This window comes from Eumetopias jubatus, unplaced genomic scaffold (genome assembly GCF_037043125.1).
Source record: "Eumetopias jubatus isolate StellerSeaLion01/CBP00866 unplaced genomic scaffold, mEumJub1_p1.0 scaffold_7, whole genome shotgun sequence".
NCBI classification, from domain to species: Eukaryota; Metazoa; Chordata; class Mammalia; order Carnivora; family Otariidae; genus Eumetopias; species Eumetopias jubatus.
Genome location: NW_028274813.1, coordinates 99,471,209 through 99,486,265, shown reverse-complemented (window position 1 = coordinate 99,486,265; position 15,057 = coordinate 99,471,209).

The window sequence follows — 15,057 nt, the reverse complement described above, 5'->3', positions numbered from 1 at the left end:
CCTTTTGATTTGGGAAGTAGTCTATGTAGAAGTTCTTGTAAATGTCCATCGGTGGCCATGGTCGGGGTCATGAGATGACTCAGACTTCTGAGTGGCGTGGGCAGCCACAGTACCCTGGTCTTTGGCCTTTTGGGGAACTGGTGCTTTTGTATCACTCTGGGTTTCATAACCTTTTTGGTCCTTCTTAAACCCACAGCTGATGATTTCGTTTGTAAAGGTTGCTGGTTAAATAGAGAAATGCACTGGTACAGCTGCCGGCTGGACAAAATTGGAGGTCTCCCTGGGTGAGCTAGGGCAGTGGTTCTCAAGCCTGGCCCCACCCCCAGACATTTCCACAAAAGTTCCCCCAGACGATTCATATGTGCAGGTGGCATTGAGAATCACTGATAGAGTCCAGAGTAAGTAAAACCAAATGCTCTCTGAGGAACAGCCAGTGATTTGTGGGTAGGAGAGTTTTCCTCATCACTGCTCAAACACATTATTTCAGTTTTAGAAACCCCATCTTTTGCCAGTGGGGATGAGGTGCTCTGATTAATTGAATTTTCTAGTTAACTGATGATTAGTAACTTTATGTAGTTGAACCACTCAGGAATGGACAAAGGAGGGCTTGTGCCCCAACTTTAGGAACTTGTGTCCATAGCTTTCAGAATTGTCCTGATTAAGCTGTGAAATCTTAATATTATTAATATTATATATTATAGTCATTTGTTTTCATTCTGTTAAGTAGAGAGTCCCCTCTGAGAAGGGTTAAAAAAGGGTTTTAGCGGGGTACCAAGATTGAGAGACTAGATCAAGAGAATGTCTTGGAGTCTGGTTCTGATCCTACTAGCTGAAGCATATAATTTAATCTTTATGGACCCCAATTTGTTTTTCCCTAGATTTATCAACCTTTATGATTCCTACTGTCCAACTTCCATTATAATAAAAATTCAAAATTTAGGCAGCTCTGGGGGCACCTGGGTGGCTCAGTAGGTTGAATGTCCGACTCTTGATTTCGGCTCAGGTCATGATCTCAGGCTCATGAGTTGGAGCCCCGCATTGGACTGCATGCTCAACGGGGAGTCTGTTTCTCTCCCTCTCCCTTTACCTCTGCCCCTCCTGCCGCTTATGCACACACTCTCTCAGTCTCTAAAAAAATAAATCTTTAATTTTTTTATTGTTATGTTAATCACCATACATTACATCATTAGTTCTTGATGTGTTCCATGATTCATTGTTTGTGCCTAACACCCAGTGCTCCACGCAGAATGTGCCCTCTTTAATACCCATCACCAGACTAACCCATTCCCCCACCCTCCTCCCCTCCAGAACCCTCAGTTTGTTTTTCAGAGTCCATCGTCTCTCATGGTTCGTCTCCCCCTCCGATTTCCCCCCCTTCATTCTTCCCCTCCTGCTATCTTCTTCTTTTTCTTTTTTCTTAACATATGTTGCATTATTTGTTTCAGAAGTACAGATCTGTGATTCAACAGTCTTGCACAATTCACAGCGCTCACCATAGCACATACCCTCCCCAATGAAAAAATAAATCTTTAAAAGAAATATAGGCAGTTCTGATCTTTGAATCACAGGCAATTAAAGGGAAAAAATTTTTCTCACACAATAAGGTAATTAATATGTGTATTCCCCCCATATTTAATCTATGTATTCAACATATTTTCATTCAAAATTGCAGCATGCTTTTTTTTGTAGAAATTACCAAGCTGATTTTAAACCTTACATGGAAGTGCAAAGGAATGAGATTAGTCAAAATAATTTTTAAAAACATCAATAACAACTTGGAGGAATTACATTTCCTGATAACTGTGTCAGGCATGTTAAATATGAATGAGTATGATTCATAGAGTCATCACAGAAGTTACTGTTTATTGAGTACTTACATGTGCTAGGCATTGTTACTAGGTAATTTACTTGCATTAACTAATTTCCACAACAATGTTATGTTGTAGGTGTAGGTACTATTTTAGGTGTGGGTACTATTATTCCTGTTGGTATATGTGTGGAAACTAAAGAAGTTTGTCCAAGGTAGTAAAGATAGCAAGTGGTAGAACCAAGATTCAAACATTAGGCACATACTTATAAGAACATCAAATCATTTCATCCAGCATAGGACATATATGCATATATAGTAAGGGTGTGTGTAACGTTACAGGAAACTGCTACAGAGCTTTCTGAAGTGGTTGTACCATTTTTCATCAGCAACGTAAAGGGTAAAAATTGCCTCACGGACTCATCAACACTTGGTATTGTCAGTCTTTTTAATTTCAGCCATTTTAATGCGTGTATAGAACTATCTTGTATTAGTTTACATTTCCCTGGTGACTTAAGATGTTGAGTGTGTTTTCATGTGCTTATTGACCACTGATCTATCTTTGTGAATTGTGTCTTCAAATACCCATTTTAAATTGTGCATTTTAAAGTCTTACGGAGTTGCAGGATCTCTTTATGTGTAATGGATACCAGTCCTTTATCAGATATATATTGGAAATATTTTCTTCTAGTCTGTGGTTTGCCTTTTCATTTTCTTTTTTTTTTTTTTAAGGTTTATTTTTTTGAGAGAGAACATGCTAATGGGGGGAGGGGCAGAAGGAGAGGAGAGAATCTCAAGCAGACTCCCTTCTGAGCACAGTGGGACTCTGTCCTATGACCCTCAGATCATGACCTGAGCCGAAATCAACAAGAGTTGGATGCTTAACCGACAGCCACCCAGGCGCTCCTGCCTTTTCATTTTCTTAATGGTATCTTTTGAAAAATAGTTTTGTTTTGTTTTTACGATTTTATTTATTTATTTGAGAGAGAAAGAGAGTAGAAGAGCACAAGCAGGGTGAGCGGCAGAGGGAGAGGGAGAAGCAGACTCCCCGCTGAGCAGGGAGCCAGACATGGGGCTTGATCCCAGGACCCCAGGATCATGACCTGAGCTGAAGGCAGATGCTTAACTGACTGAGCCACCCAGGCACTCCTGCCTTTTTCGCTTTCTTAATGTTATCTTTTGAAAAATAGTTTTTAGTTTTGATAAAGTTCAGTTTATCAGTTTCTTTCAAAGGTCAGAAATATTTTTGCTCTAGGTAGAAATCTTTGCCTATCCCCAAGTTCACAGGTTTTTCTCCTGTGTTTCTTCTGGGCCTTTTATAGTTTTTAGTTTTTACGTTTAGATAAAATGCATTTCGGGTTGACTTATGTATGGCATAAACTAAGGGTTGAGGTATATTATTTTCTATATGGATATCTAGTTTTCCCAGTATAATTTGTTGAAAACGCTATCTTTTTCCTAGAAATTACTGTAATCACCTTCGTTTTTTCTTTCTTTTTTTTTGAGGTTGAGGCAGTTACCATCTATTCCTAATATACTGGGAGTTTTTATTACAAATGGGTATTGAATTCTGTCAAAGGCCTTTTCTCTATCTACTGAGATGATTGTATGGGTTTTCCCCTTTATTCTGTTAATATGGTGAATTACATTGATATTAAAATATCAACCTTGCATAGTAGACAAAATTCATACTCAGTAATGATTTCTTTTTTTTTCTTTCTTTCTTTCCTTCCTTCCTTCCTTCTTTCTTCCTTTCCTTCTTTCTTTCTCTATCTCTGTCTCCAGATATTGTTATAGCTGGGTTTGGTTTACTAAAATTTGAAGGACTTTTTCAAAACTGCTTTATTGAGATATAATTCATATACCATCCAATTCACCTACTTAAAGTGTGCAGCTCAGTGATTTTAGTACTTTCACAGATCACCACAGTGAATTTTAGAACATTTTCATCACCTCAGAAAGAAACACTGTACTTTTAACTGTCACCTCCTCAGTCTCTCATTTCCCTGGCCCTCCCCCAATCCTAAGCGTCCATTTTCTGTCTCAATAGATTTGGTAATTCTGGGCATTTTATGTAAGTGAAATCATGTTATCTTTTGTGACTGGCTTTTTTTCACTTAGCATAATGTTTTCAAGGTTCATCCATGTTATAGCATGTTATCAGTATTTCATTTCTTTTTATGGTTTAATGGTTTTCTATTGTGTGGATATACTACACGTTATCCATTCATCAGTTGATGGACATTTGGTTTGTGTTTGCCTTTTGGTTTTATAAATGATACTGTTATGAACATTCCTGTACATGTTTTTATGTGGGCATATGTTTTCATTTCTCTTGGGTATACGCCTAGGAATGGAATTGCTGGATCATTTGCTAACTCTGTTTTTAATTGCTTGAAGAACTGCCAGACTGTTTTCCACATTTGTCCTTTAATTTTATATTTCCATCAGCAGCATGTGTGGGTTCTGATATTTTCACTTTCTCACCAATGCTTACTTACCTGACTGTATCCAGTGTAGTGGGTGTGAAATGGTATCTCATGTGGTTTTGATTTACATTTCCCTGATGACTAATGACACTGACCATCTTTTCCTTTGCTTATAGGTCATTTGTACATCTTCATTAGAGAAATGTCTATTCAGACCTTTTACCCATTTTTTAAATTGTGCTATTTGCCTTTTTGTTATTGAGTTGTAAGAATTCTAGGTAGAAGTCCCTTGTCAGATATATGACTTCCAAATATTTTTTCCCATTCTGTGGGTTGTCATTGAACTTATGGTACCCTTTGAAGCACAAAAGTTTTTAATTTTGACTTAGTACAGTCTATTTTTTTTCTTTTTTAAAGATTATTTATTTGAGAGAGAGAATGAGATAGTGAGAGATCATGACAAGGGGGAGGGTCAGAGGGAGAAGCCGACTCCCCGCGGAGCAGGGAGCCTGATGGCGGGACTCAATCCTGGGACTCCATCCCGGGATTCCAGGATGATGACCTGAGCCGAAGGCAGTCGCCTAACCAACTGAGCCACCCAGGTGCCCCAGTCTATTTTTTTTTCTTATTGCTTATGTTCTTGGTATCATTTCTAAGAATCTGTTGGCAGAGCAGAAGTCATGAAAATTTACCACTGTGTTTTCTCTTAAGAGTTTTATAGTTTTAACTCTTACATTTAGGAGTATGATCTATTTTGGGTTAATTTTTATATTTGTTACAAGGCAAGGGTCAAATTTCATTTTTTTGCATGTGTATCATCGGTTTTCCCAGCACCATTTGTTGAAAAGACTATTCTTTCCCCACCAAATAGTCTTGGCACCCTTGTCAAAAACCAGCTGACCATGGACACATGGTTTTATTTCTTGACTTTCAGTTCTCTTACATTGACCTATTTGTCCGTATGCTAGTATCACACTACCTTTATTTTTGTTGCGTTATAGTCAGTTTTGAAATTGGAAAGTTTGAGGTTTTTTTCTTTGTTCTTCTGTTGTTTTTGTTGTGTTGGGGGTAAGAATTTTTGCATTGTTTCCATGAAGAATAGTCTGTAGTTTTCTTGTAATGTTTATGAGGATAATGCTGGCTGCACAATGTGATAGAGAAATGTTTCTTCCTTTGTCTTTTTCTAAGAGAGTTTGTATAAGATTGGTATTTTTTCCTTAAATGTTTAATAGAATTTACCAGTAGTGAAACTATCTGGGCATGGAATTTTCTTTTGGGGAGATGTTAAATTTATAGATTCAATTTCCTAAATAGACGTAGGGCTATTAAGATTTCCTGTTTCTTTTCGAACCAATTTTTGTACTTTTTGTCTTTCAAGGAATTTATCCATTTTACCTAAGTGAACTTTATTGGCAGAAAATTATTCATTATGTTACCTTTTATAATCTGTAGGATTTGTAGTGTAGCCACCTCTTCCATTTCTGATACTGGAAATGTTTTCCTTTGCTCTTTTTCACGTGATCAGTCTGGCTAAAGTAATTTTAGAGGTTTTTTTACCCCCAAAGGACCAGCTCTTGGTTTTGTTGATTTTTTTTTTTTTTTAATCCTTTGTCTATTTTCTACTCATTTTTTCTGATCTTACTCTTTGTTATCTTCTGCTTGTTTGGGTTCAATTTGCTCTTTTTCTCTCCTTAAGGTAGAAACTTAGATCATTTTTATAGGCCCTTCTTTTCTTTTTTTTTCTTTTTTTTTTTTAAGATTTTATTTATTTATTTGACAGAGAGAGACACAGCGAGAGCAGGAACACAAGCAGGGGGAGCGGGAGAGGGAGAAGCAGGCTTCCTGCCGAGCAGGGAGCCCGATACGGGACTCGATCCCAGGACCCTGGGATCATGACCTGAGCCAAAGGCAGACGCTTAACGACTGAGCCACCCAGGCGCCCCTAGGCCCTTCTTTTCTAATTGTTTTATAGATTTAAAGATTCTTCTTTAAAGATGGTGGGACACAATATAAAAATACTTGGATAGATGAAAGGCAGAACTCTGTTACTTACAGTTCTGAGCGAGTTAAAGCTTCCATGCGGTGCAGCACAGGGTTGCACCCCAGGACAAAGTAACAGCAAATTAGAGAAGTAAGGGGCAGCTTAGGTATGGCAAGTGGGATGAGGTTACCTAGGTTTCATGGGCTCTCCTGAGGATCAGCTATTTTGAATAATTTCACTTGGCTGCATAGAGATTGTCCTTAGTTGTCTGGTACCTGGCCCCAGGGTAATTAGGGTGGATGCATAGTGGCCCAGGGTATGAGAGCTCAGTAAGGGAAGTGGCCAGGGTGTGGACTCAGTCAGCCACTCAAGAAGGGAAACTGACTTGCTACTTAGCTAGGGCCTTTAAATTGGGTCAAGAGAGCATTTTTAATTTCTAGAGATATTTCCTAAGGAATGAAGTATAGATCTTGAAGAGCTATCTGCATGTCTATGTTCATTACAGCATTATTTACAATAGCCAAGACATGGGAACAACCTAAATATCTATTGGTGGATAAAGAAATTGATCATATTATGATAAATATGATACACATCATATTGATGTGTATGTGTGTGTGTGTGTATACATACACACAGTGGAATATTATTCAACCTTATAAAAGAAGGTAATCCTGCCATTTGGGATCACATAGGTGAATCTGAGGGACTTCATGCTAAGTAAGCCAGACACAGAAAGATAAATACTGCATGATCTCACTTATATGTGGAATCTAAAATAGTCAATTTAATAGAAGCGGAGAGTATGGTGGTGGTTGCTAGGATGGGAGGAAGGGGGAGATAGGGCAGTGTTGGTCAAAGGCTACAAAGTTTGAGGTGTGCAAGATAAAAATGAGTTCTTGTGTACAGCAGTGACTATAGTAATACTGTATTGTATACTTGAAATTTGCTAATAGGGTAGATCTTAAGTGTTCTCCCTACAAAAGAAAGGAAGGAAGGAGGGAGGAATGGGAAGGAAAGGAGAGAGAGAAATGGTAACTGTTGAGTTGATGGTTATGTTAATTAGCTTGATTGAGGTGATCATTTCACAATGTATCCTGTCAGAACAGGCTGTCCACCATAAGGGTATACAGTGTGTTACTTAATACCTGTGTGTTAATTATACCTCAAAAATGAAGAAGAAAAGTTTTTTTTAAGATTTTATTTACCTATTTGAGAGAGAGGTAGTGATAGAGAAAGCACAGGTGGGGAGGAGAGCTGGAGAAGCAGGCTCCCCGCTGAGCAGGGAGCCCAATGCAGGGCTCGATCCCAGGCCCCTGGGATCATGACCTGAGCCGAAGGCAGACGCTTAACCAACTGAGCCACCCAGGCGCCCCTGAAGAAAAATTTTTTAAAGATAAAATTTTATTTATTTATTTATTTATTTTTAAGATTTTATTTATTTGACAGAGAGACAGGGAACACAAGCAGGGAGAGGGAGAAGCAGACTCCCCGCTGAGCAGGGAGCCCGATGCGGGGCTCGATCCCAGGACCCTGGGATCACGACCTGAGCCGAAAGCAGGCGCTTAATGACTGAGCCACCCAGGCGCCCCTGAAGAAAAATTTTTTAAAGATAAAATTTTATTTATTTATTTATTTATTTTTAAGATTTTATTTATTTGACAGAGAGACAGGGAACACAAGCAGGGAGAGGGAGAAGCAGACTCCCCGCTGAGCAGGGAGCCCGATGCGGGGCTCGATCCCAGGACCCTGGGATCACGACCTGAGCCGAAAGCAGGCGCTTAATGACTGAGCCACCCAGGCGCCCCTAAAGAGAAAATTTTAAAATACATATTAAAATTGACCTCTCGATATCTTGACATCAGTTTTGAGCTCTGTTAGTTGGGGTATTTGGCCTAAATAGAGGAGAATTTGAGAGAGTAGAGATAAGTTGTCTTGAATAACATAGAAAACATTTTATTATAAGGTGCAAAGGAAGAAAAGAAGTAGTACAAGGAACCCTTGCAGATTAGCCCATAACCAAGTTCCCCATTTATATGGCATTAGCCATGGAAGCCGATCTGAAATTTCTGGGGTCTCTAACAGTATTTTGGTGGACTTGTGTGTTAAAAGCCTAAGTTATGGGTGCCTGGGTGGCTCAGTTGGTTAAGCGACTGCCTTCGGCTCAGGTCATGATCCTGGAGGCCCCGGGATCAAGTCCCGCATCAGGCTTCCTGCTCAGCAGGGAGTCTGCTTCTCCCTCTGACCCTCTTCCCTCTCATGCTTTCTCTCTCTCATTCTCTCTCTCTCTCAAATAAATAAATAAAATCTTTAAAAAAAAAAAAAGCCTAAGTTATATTTTTCATGACAATACTATCTTGGTGTATTCCTTGGGTCAAGGTGGGAGGTTCTGCAGTTATGTTATTGAAGGGAATGAACTGATAGTTCGGTAAAATGTATTTAAATGTTAGTGGTGTTTGTTGTAACCAAGGGGAAGGGGTACTGGTGGTGACCATTGATGGAATGCCGGGCGAGAGGTCGGGTGGCAAGCCGGAGTTGGGGGCGGGGAGGATGCAGTGGGGACCGTGAGGTCCTGTCCCCAGGGAGTTGAGGGGTAGACTAATAGGCGGGTGCACGCTGGGGAAAGCATTAATTTCCATTAATTTTTAGAATGGCACAGATGGTAGTAAGCTGTCCATAATTTCCCCTTAGGCATGGGAGTATGAGGGCAGAGAGCAGAGAGTACACTAGGACTGTGGGCTAAGTAAACAACGAGATCAAGAAGCATAATGGAATCCCTCCTATTGAGGAGGAAAAGCAATAAGTGACCTGCGTCTCATCTGTCAGTACCTTAGCGGAGGTAGCCCATGGGCATTGCTTGCCCTGGTCTCAGGGCCTGGAGTGCAGCCCTCGCCAGTGGTGAGATCTTGGACGGGTTATGGTGTCCAAGGCAGCGTCTTCTGCGTGGTGAACTCCTGGGCCAGAGCAGTGTGATCTGGGACGTGGGGCTGGTGTATCCTTTCCAAGTGGATACCCCCTCAGATTGATACGGGTCATGGGGTTGGTTGGTTTTTGTTTTTTGAGTGTTTTATTTCCTGAGAATAGAAATTACAAAATTGAACCGAGAGGAAAAAAGTGAACCAAAATCCTGAGAATCTGATGACCATTTAATCCTTTTAGAGTCACTACCTCTTGGGGCGCCTGGGTGGCTCAGTGGGTTGCGCCTCAACTCTTCATTTCAGCTCAGGTCATGATCTCAGGGTTGTGGGATCGAGCCCCACGTCAGGTTTGCGTCAGGCCTGTGTCAGGCTTGCTTCTGCTCTGCATTCAGTGAGGAGTCTGCTGGAGATTCTCCCTCTGCCTCTGCTCACCCTGTGCTCACTCGCTCTAAAATAAATCTTTAAAGTCACTAACAGTTTTAATAGAAGTGCCTTAATTTTACATTCACAAAGCTAATTACAATACACTATAATGAATTTGGGTGTTTTTTTTCTCTTTTTTTTTTCTTTCATCAGAGTGTATAAACATCCCTCCTACAACCTATAATATAATAAGACTGAGCTGCTTGCAGAATTTGAAGGCAGTGTTGCGCCAGCGAGCTTGACTTGCGAGTGTCCCATTAAGTGCGGGGCTCTGTGGGCGTCTGGGCAGCAAACGCGATGGTGGCGCCCGGGAGCCTGGTGTGACTGGGTCGCCGGACCGGAACCCAGCGCCTCAGGGAGTGCGGCCAGGCCTCAGGCCTCCCCAGCAGCCCAAGGTTTCGCCCGGATGGGTGATGAGAGGGGTTCTGCAGCAAATGGGTTTCAGGCCTCATGGCCTGACTCCAGCGCGCGTCGTCGGCCAGCCAGATCTCTGCGGCGCGGGTGGCAGCCGCTGCAGCGTTAGACCATATGCAGACCCTCCGACTTGGCTGGTTACCTTGGGCCCTGTGTCCCGTGTGTGGGTTTGATTGCTGGCAGGCCAGCTGGCAGGGCCTTCGGGCTGCAGAACTTGCGTTAGCCACACTCGATGTCGCATGGGCCTCAACGTTTGCTCTGTCTGGTTGAAACAGTGACTGACTCGGAGGGTTTGGGCCTCCGGATTACAAACCAGTGAAAGCGCTCTGACCGAAAGTAACCAGACCACCAGCCTGTGGGATGGTGTGCCGCAGGCTTTGGCAGCCCGGTGCCGATTTTGCTCGAGCATGCGGGAGTGTTACCAAGAAGGGGCTGTCTCGGTTCATCGGTGTGGGACATGGTGTTGGTTTTATTATTATCTCTGAACGTGATTTTCATTTGCAAAGTGGGATTTTCTGTCTTCCTTCTTGATAGTCTACACTGTCCTGTGGCAATGGCCCTGGACAACTAATTTTTATGTCCTTGAGAGGTTTGGGGGCAGATCCCAGAAAAATTATCCACCTATTTATAATCTGAATACTGAAGGTTTTCTGGGTGGTGGAAATTCAGGTTCAAATCCCGTATGAGATGAGATGAGATGAACAAATGTCTTGTCTGACAGAAAATTTGTGGTAAACAGGTCCCAGAAGACAGTGCACCCTCAGTCTAGCTTCTTGCCCTTACGGGATGGAGGCAGGATTGAAAATCCTTAAAGACAGCGGAGGCATTATCAAAGGACCACATATATGAGTTTGCATACATACAGAGAGGCTAGACATGCCCTCTTTAAAGATAGGAAAGGGCATTGGAAAGTTGTTTGTTTAGTTGGTGTAAGTTATGAGTCATCCAAGGAGTCTTGAATTGAGAGAATAGGCCTGGGGCAAGATAGAGACCCATTTAGGGGTCCATTTGCAGACTAGAGTTTCAAGAGAAGTTATTTGAAGAGACCATTACAGGTCTCATTTAGCCGCTGGCTGGGACCTGTTGGGAAGGTCAAAGTTCAGTTGAATGCCATTCTAAGAGCCCAGCATTGTGTAGTTTGAGAAGTGCAATGTGTGTCTTGGTAACTATCAGTAATGTCTAGGACTCTGAAGAGGGTGGGGAGTGTCCGGTGAGGCCTTGTATTGTGGCCTTAGTATATAGAGAGGCACGTGTGACTTTGACTTATATCTTGGGTATCTGTGAGGTAAGAGATTTGGAGTTTTTTACCTTGAGGGGAGGGGACCAACTTTGAGGCCGTAGCCCCAAAGTTTGTAAAAATGTGCAGTTGGTGCTAAGATGACTGCCTGAAATTCGGCCACATTTGCTGACTCTTGGGTCCTGTCCTTTATCAGGACATCCTGGGGAAGGGGTGAAAGCAGCAACATCTTCCTGGGCTCCCTCCCGTGCGGTGGGGGCCGTGCTCTCTGCACACTGTGCGCGTGCACTGCTGCTCACTCAGTTAACCGCAGGCAGCCCCCCAGGTAGCCCAGGGTCTGGAGGAGGGGTGGCATCTGGCAAGGGACTGAGAACAAAGGAGGCCATTTCTCTTGCAGTCGGAATAAGCCACAGGGCCCACGTTTGGCTCTGTCCTACAAGGGGGCCTCAGTAGCAGTGCTGAGCTTGTGGGGTGTCACTGCCATCACCCAGGGCATGATGGGCAGCTGGGTACAGAGAGTCATAGGCTCGGGGTCTGTGGGAGCCACTCTTTCCAGGGTATCTCAGGATGTGGCCAGCGATTTCTGCTCTGGTGGTGTATAGCGTGGGACTGAGAAGGGTAGTTTCTGGCATCAGAAGCCTATGGGCAACTTAAGGCCATCAGAGGTGGTCCAGAGACCGGGGGGTAAGAGGGGAGGTCGTCATAGCCCCTCCAGTGGAGTCTCCAAAGGTACTAAAGGAAGTGCCTGTTGATTTTCATTTGGGCAGATTCTAGGGCCTTTTGTTGGAGGGAGCCCCATTTAAGATGGACTGATTTGTAAGTAGTAGCATCGGTGAGATTAAGTAAAACTTGAAATGAGGATTGTGTTGCCTCCAGAGCCCAAAAAGGACTAAAAACTGTTGACTTGTATGTCCTTAGTGAGTGTGTCAAATGAATCTCCTCGGTGATGGATGTCATCAAACTAAGGTAATACCTGTGCCCCTGGAGAAAGGTAAATGCAGTTAGGAGCTTTTCTGCAAAAGATGGGTGTGATGGCAAAGCTGCCGAGGTACCCCGTGGGTGGTCTAGTCATGGTGTATTGTGTTCCTTCGAAGGTGAAGGCAAACTGGCTGAGGGGCTGTGTGAATAGGCACTAAATTGAACATATTAGCTGGTTTCTGATTGGATGATGTTAGTAATTTCAGTAATACTGGGTATTGAGTCTGGGGGCCTTCATGGATGGGACCACAGCATTTAAGATTGCAGTGATCCAGGGGCACCTGCATGGCTCAGTTGGTTACTTGTCTGCCTTCAGCTCAAGTCATGATCCCAGGGTGCTGGGATCAAGCCCCACATCGGGTTCCCTGCTCAGAGTCTGCTTCTCCCTCTCCCTCTGCCTGTCTCTCCAGCTTATGCTCTCTCTCTGAAATAAATAAAAATCTTAAAAAAAAAAAAAAAAAGATTGCAGTGATCCAGCATGAGGCATCATCTATTCTCCTAGATTTAAGAACAGGCAGAAGTGGGCTGTCAAGTGGAGAAGCAGTAGGTGATTGATGAATCACCCATTCATCAGTTGGGTCATATATAAGTTCCCATACTTGAAGGACCTATTTTAACCCTCACTGGACCATATTAACTACTTTATTTTTTTTTAATTTTATTTATTTATTTGAGAGAGAGTGCAAGTGAGCACAAGCAGGGGAAGGGGCAGAGGAAGAGGGAGAAGCAGACTCTCTGCTGAGCAGGGAGCCTAGGACCCTGGGATTATGACTCGAGCTGAAGGCAGCCACCTAATCGACTGAGCCCCCCAGGCGTCCCCGTATTGACTACTTTAACCAGAGATCTGTGGGGTTCTATTTTGTCAAACCAGTTTGTTAAGTGTCAAAGACTTAATTTAGTTTTAATTTATTACTCATGCTCACTGTGGAATATTTTAGGGCAGTGGGTACTCTCGCTATGGGAAAGGTGAGGCTGCAGAGTGAGCATACCTGTTTTCTCCATATTTAGTTACTTCCCTCAAATTATTGGGGTACCATATTCAAATTTATCCTCAGGCATAACTGAAATTTGAGTCCCAATATTGAGTCCATGAAGTTTTACCAATTGATGTATTTTATTATTTTTTCATAAGATTTTATTTATTTATTTGAAAGAGGGGGCAGGGGAGGAAGCAGAGGGAGAGGGACAAGCAGACTCTGCACTGAGCGGGGAGCCCGATGCGGGGCTCCATCCCACGGACCCGAGCCGAAATCAAGAGTGGGACGCTTAACCGACTGAGCCACCCAGACGCCCCCAATTGGCGTATTTTAGTACATATTAAGTTAATTCAGAACCTGTACATTGTAGAGACATAAGACCTAATCAGTGCCCTTTTAATCTTTTTGTTATGTAAATTCTTTGAGTAAATTTTGGATTTCCAACTGGCTCAAATTATGAAACTTTCTTTTTTTCTTTTTTAAGATCTTATTTATTTATTTGACTGAGAGCCAGAGAGCACAAGCGGGGCCGGGGCGAGGGGGGGGAGGATGGCAGAGGGAGGAGGAGAAGCAGGCTCCCTGCTGAGCAGGGAGCCCAATGCGGGACTCGATCCCAGGACCCTGGGATCATGACCTGAGCCGAAGGCAGTCGCTTAACCAACTGAGCCACCCAGGCGCCCCTGAAACTTTGTTTCAATTTAATAGTGTGTGTGTGTGTGTGTGTGTGTGTGTGTGCGTGTCCATGTCCATTTGTTTTATTAGCTTTTCCTATATCCAGGCTTCTTTCTTTCTTTCCTTTTATCGTTCTTTCCTTTTTTCCTTCCTCCTCCTGCCCCAGAAACCCCTTCTCCCTCCTTCCTTCCCTCCCTCATTGGGTATGGCAGGGGAGGGGGGAGAGGTTCTTTAGTCTGCTCATTCATCATTTTCCTCTGGAGAGCCTCAAATCAGTATTGTTATATTTAGGGACCTCCCTCATAGTGATGGTTTTATAACGTTTAAGTACTTCAGGCTTAAGGTAGATTTGCATTGATGCCTTGGTTGTGCCACATGGGTACTATGGGTATTTTCTTCTGTAACTGAAAATTAGATTTTTCATTGCAATGCAGCATGAGTGCTGGCCCCACAGCCCAGAGGTTGATGGATGGAAACTTCTTTGCTACAGATCTGCCATTTCCTGTATGGGGAAAGTCATGGTTTTCGGTTTCTCTATTTGGAGAATGGAGGAGAGGGACATGGCCTGCTCCTAAGTGGCTATCTTTCATTACAAGGCTTCCCAGTCTCCCTCCAAGGCGTTTGGGTTGGGACTTAGAGCTCCTAGGAGCCTCTCCTTGGGACAATGCAGTAAGCCCCTTATCTGAAGTATCAGTCCCTTTGGCATTTGTTATGCAGTGAAACTTACTAAAGCCTAAGCACACTGTCTAGGAGTCTTGCATCATTCAAGCAATTGGTTAACCTTGGTAGGTTATGCTAGGTGGGGTGGCGTGTGGGTACAGGGATGGGAAATTCCTCCCCTAGCCCGTCCCTCGCTCTTCATGGTTGCTCTAAGATTTTCTACTTACCACTGGTTACAGCGATTTGATTATGGTGTGTTTTGGTGTGTGTGTGTATTTTCTACTTGTGGTTTGTTGTTTTAATCAAATTGGAAAATTCTGGCCATTTTTTTTCCCTATAGTGTTTCTACACTCTCTTATTCTGAGACTTCATTGACATGCAGTTTTGAACTCGTTCCCTCAGAAGTCACTGAAACTTTTATTTTTTCCATTCATTTTATCTTTGTGCTTTCATGTTTACTAGTCTTTTCTACTGCAATGTCTAATCCACTGTTAATCTTATCGTGTGAAAATTTTATTTCCTACATTGTTTTTTATCTCTAAAAGTTCTATGTGGGTTTTT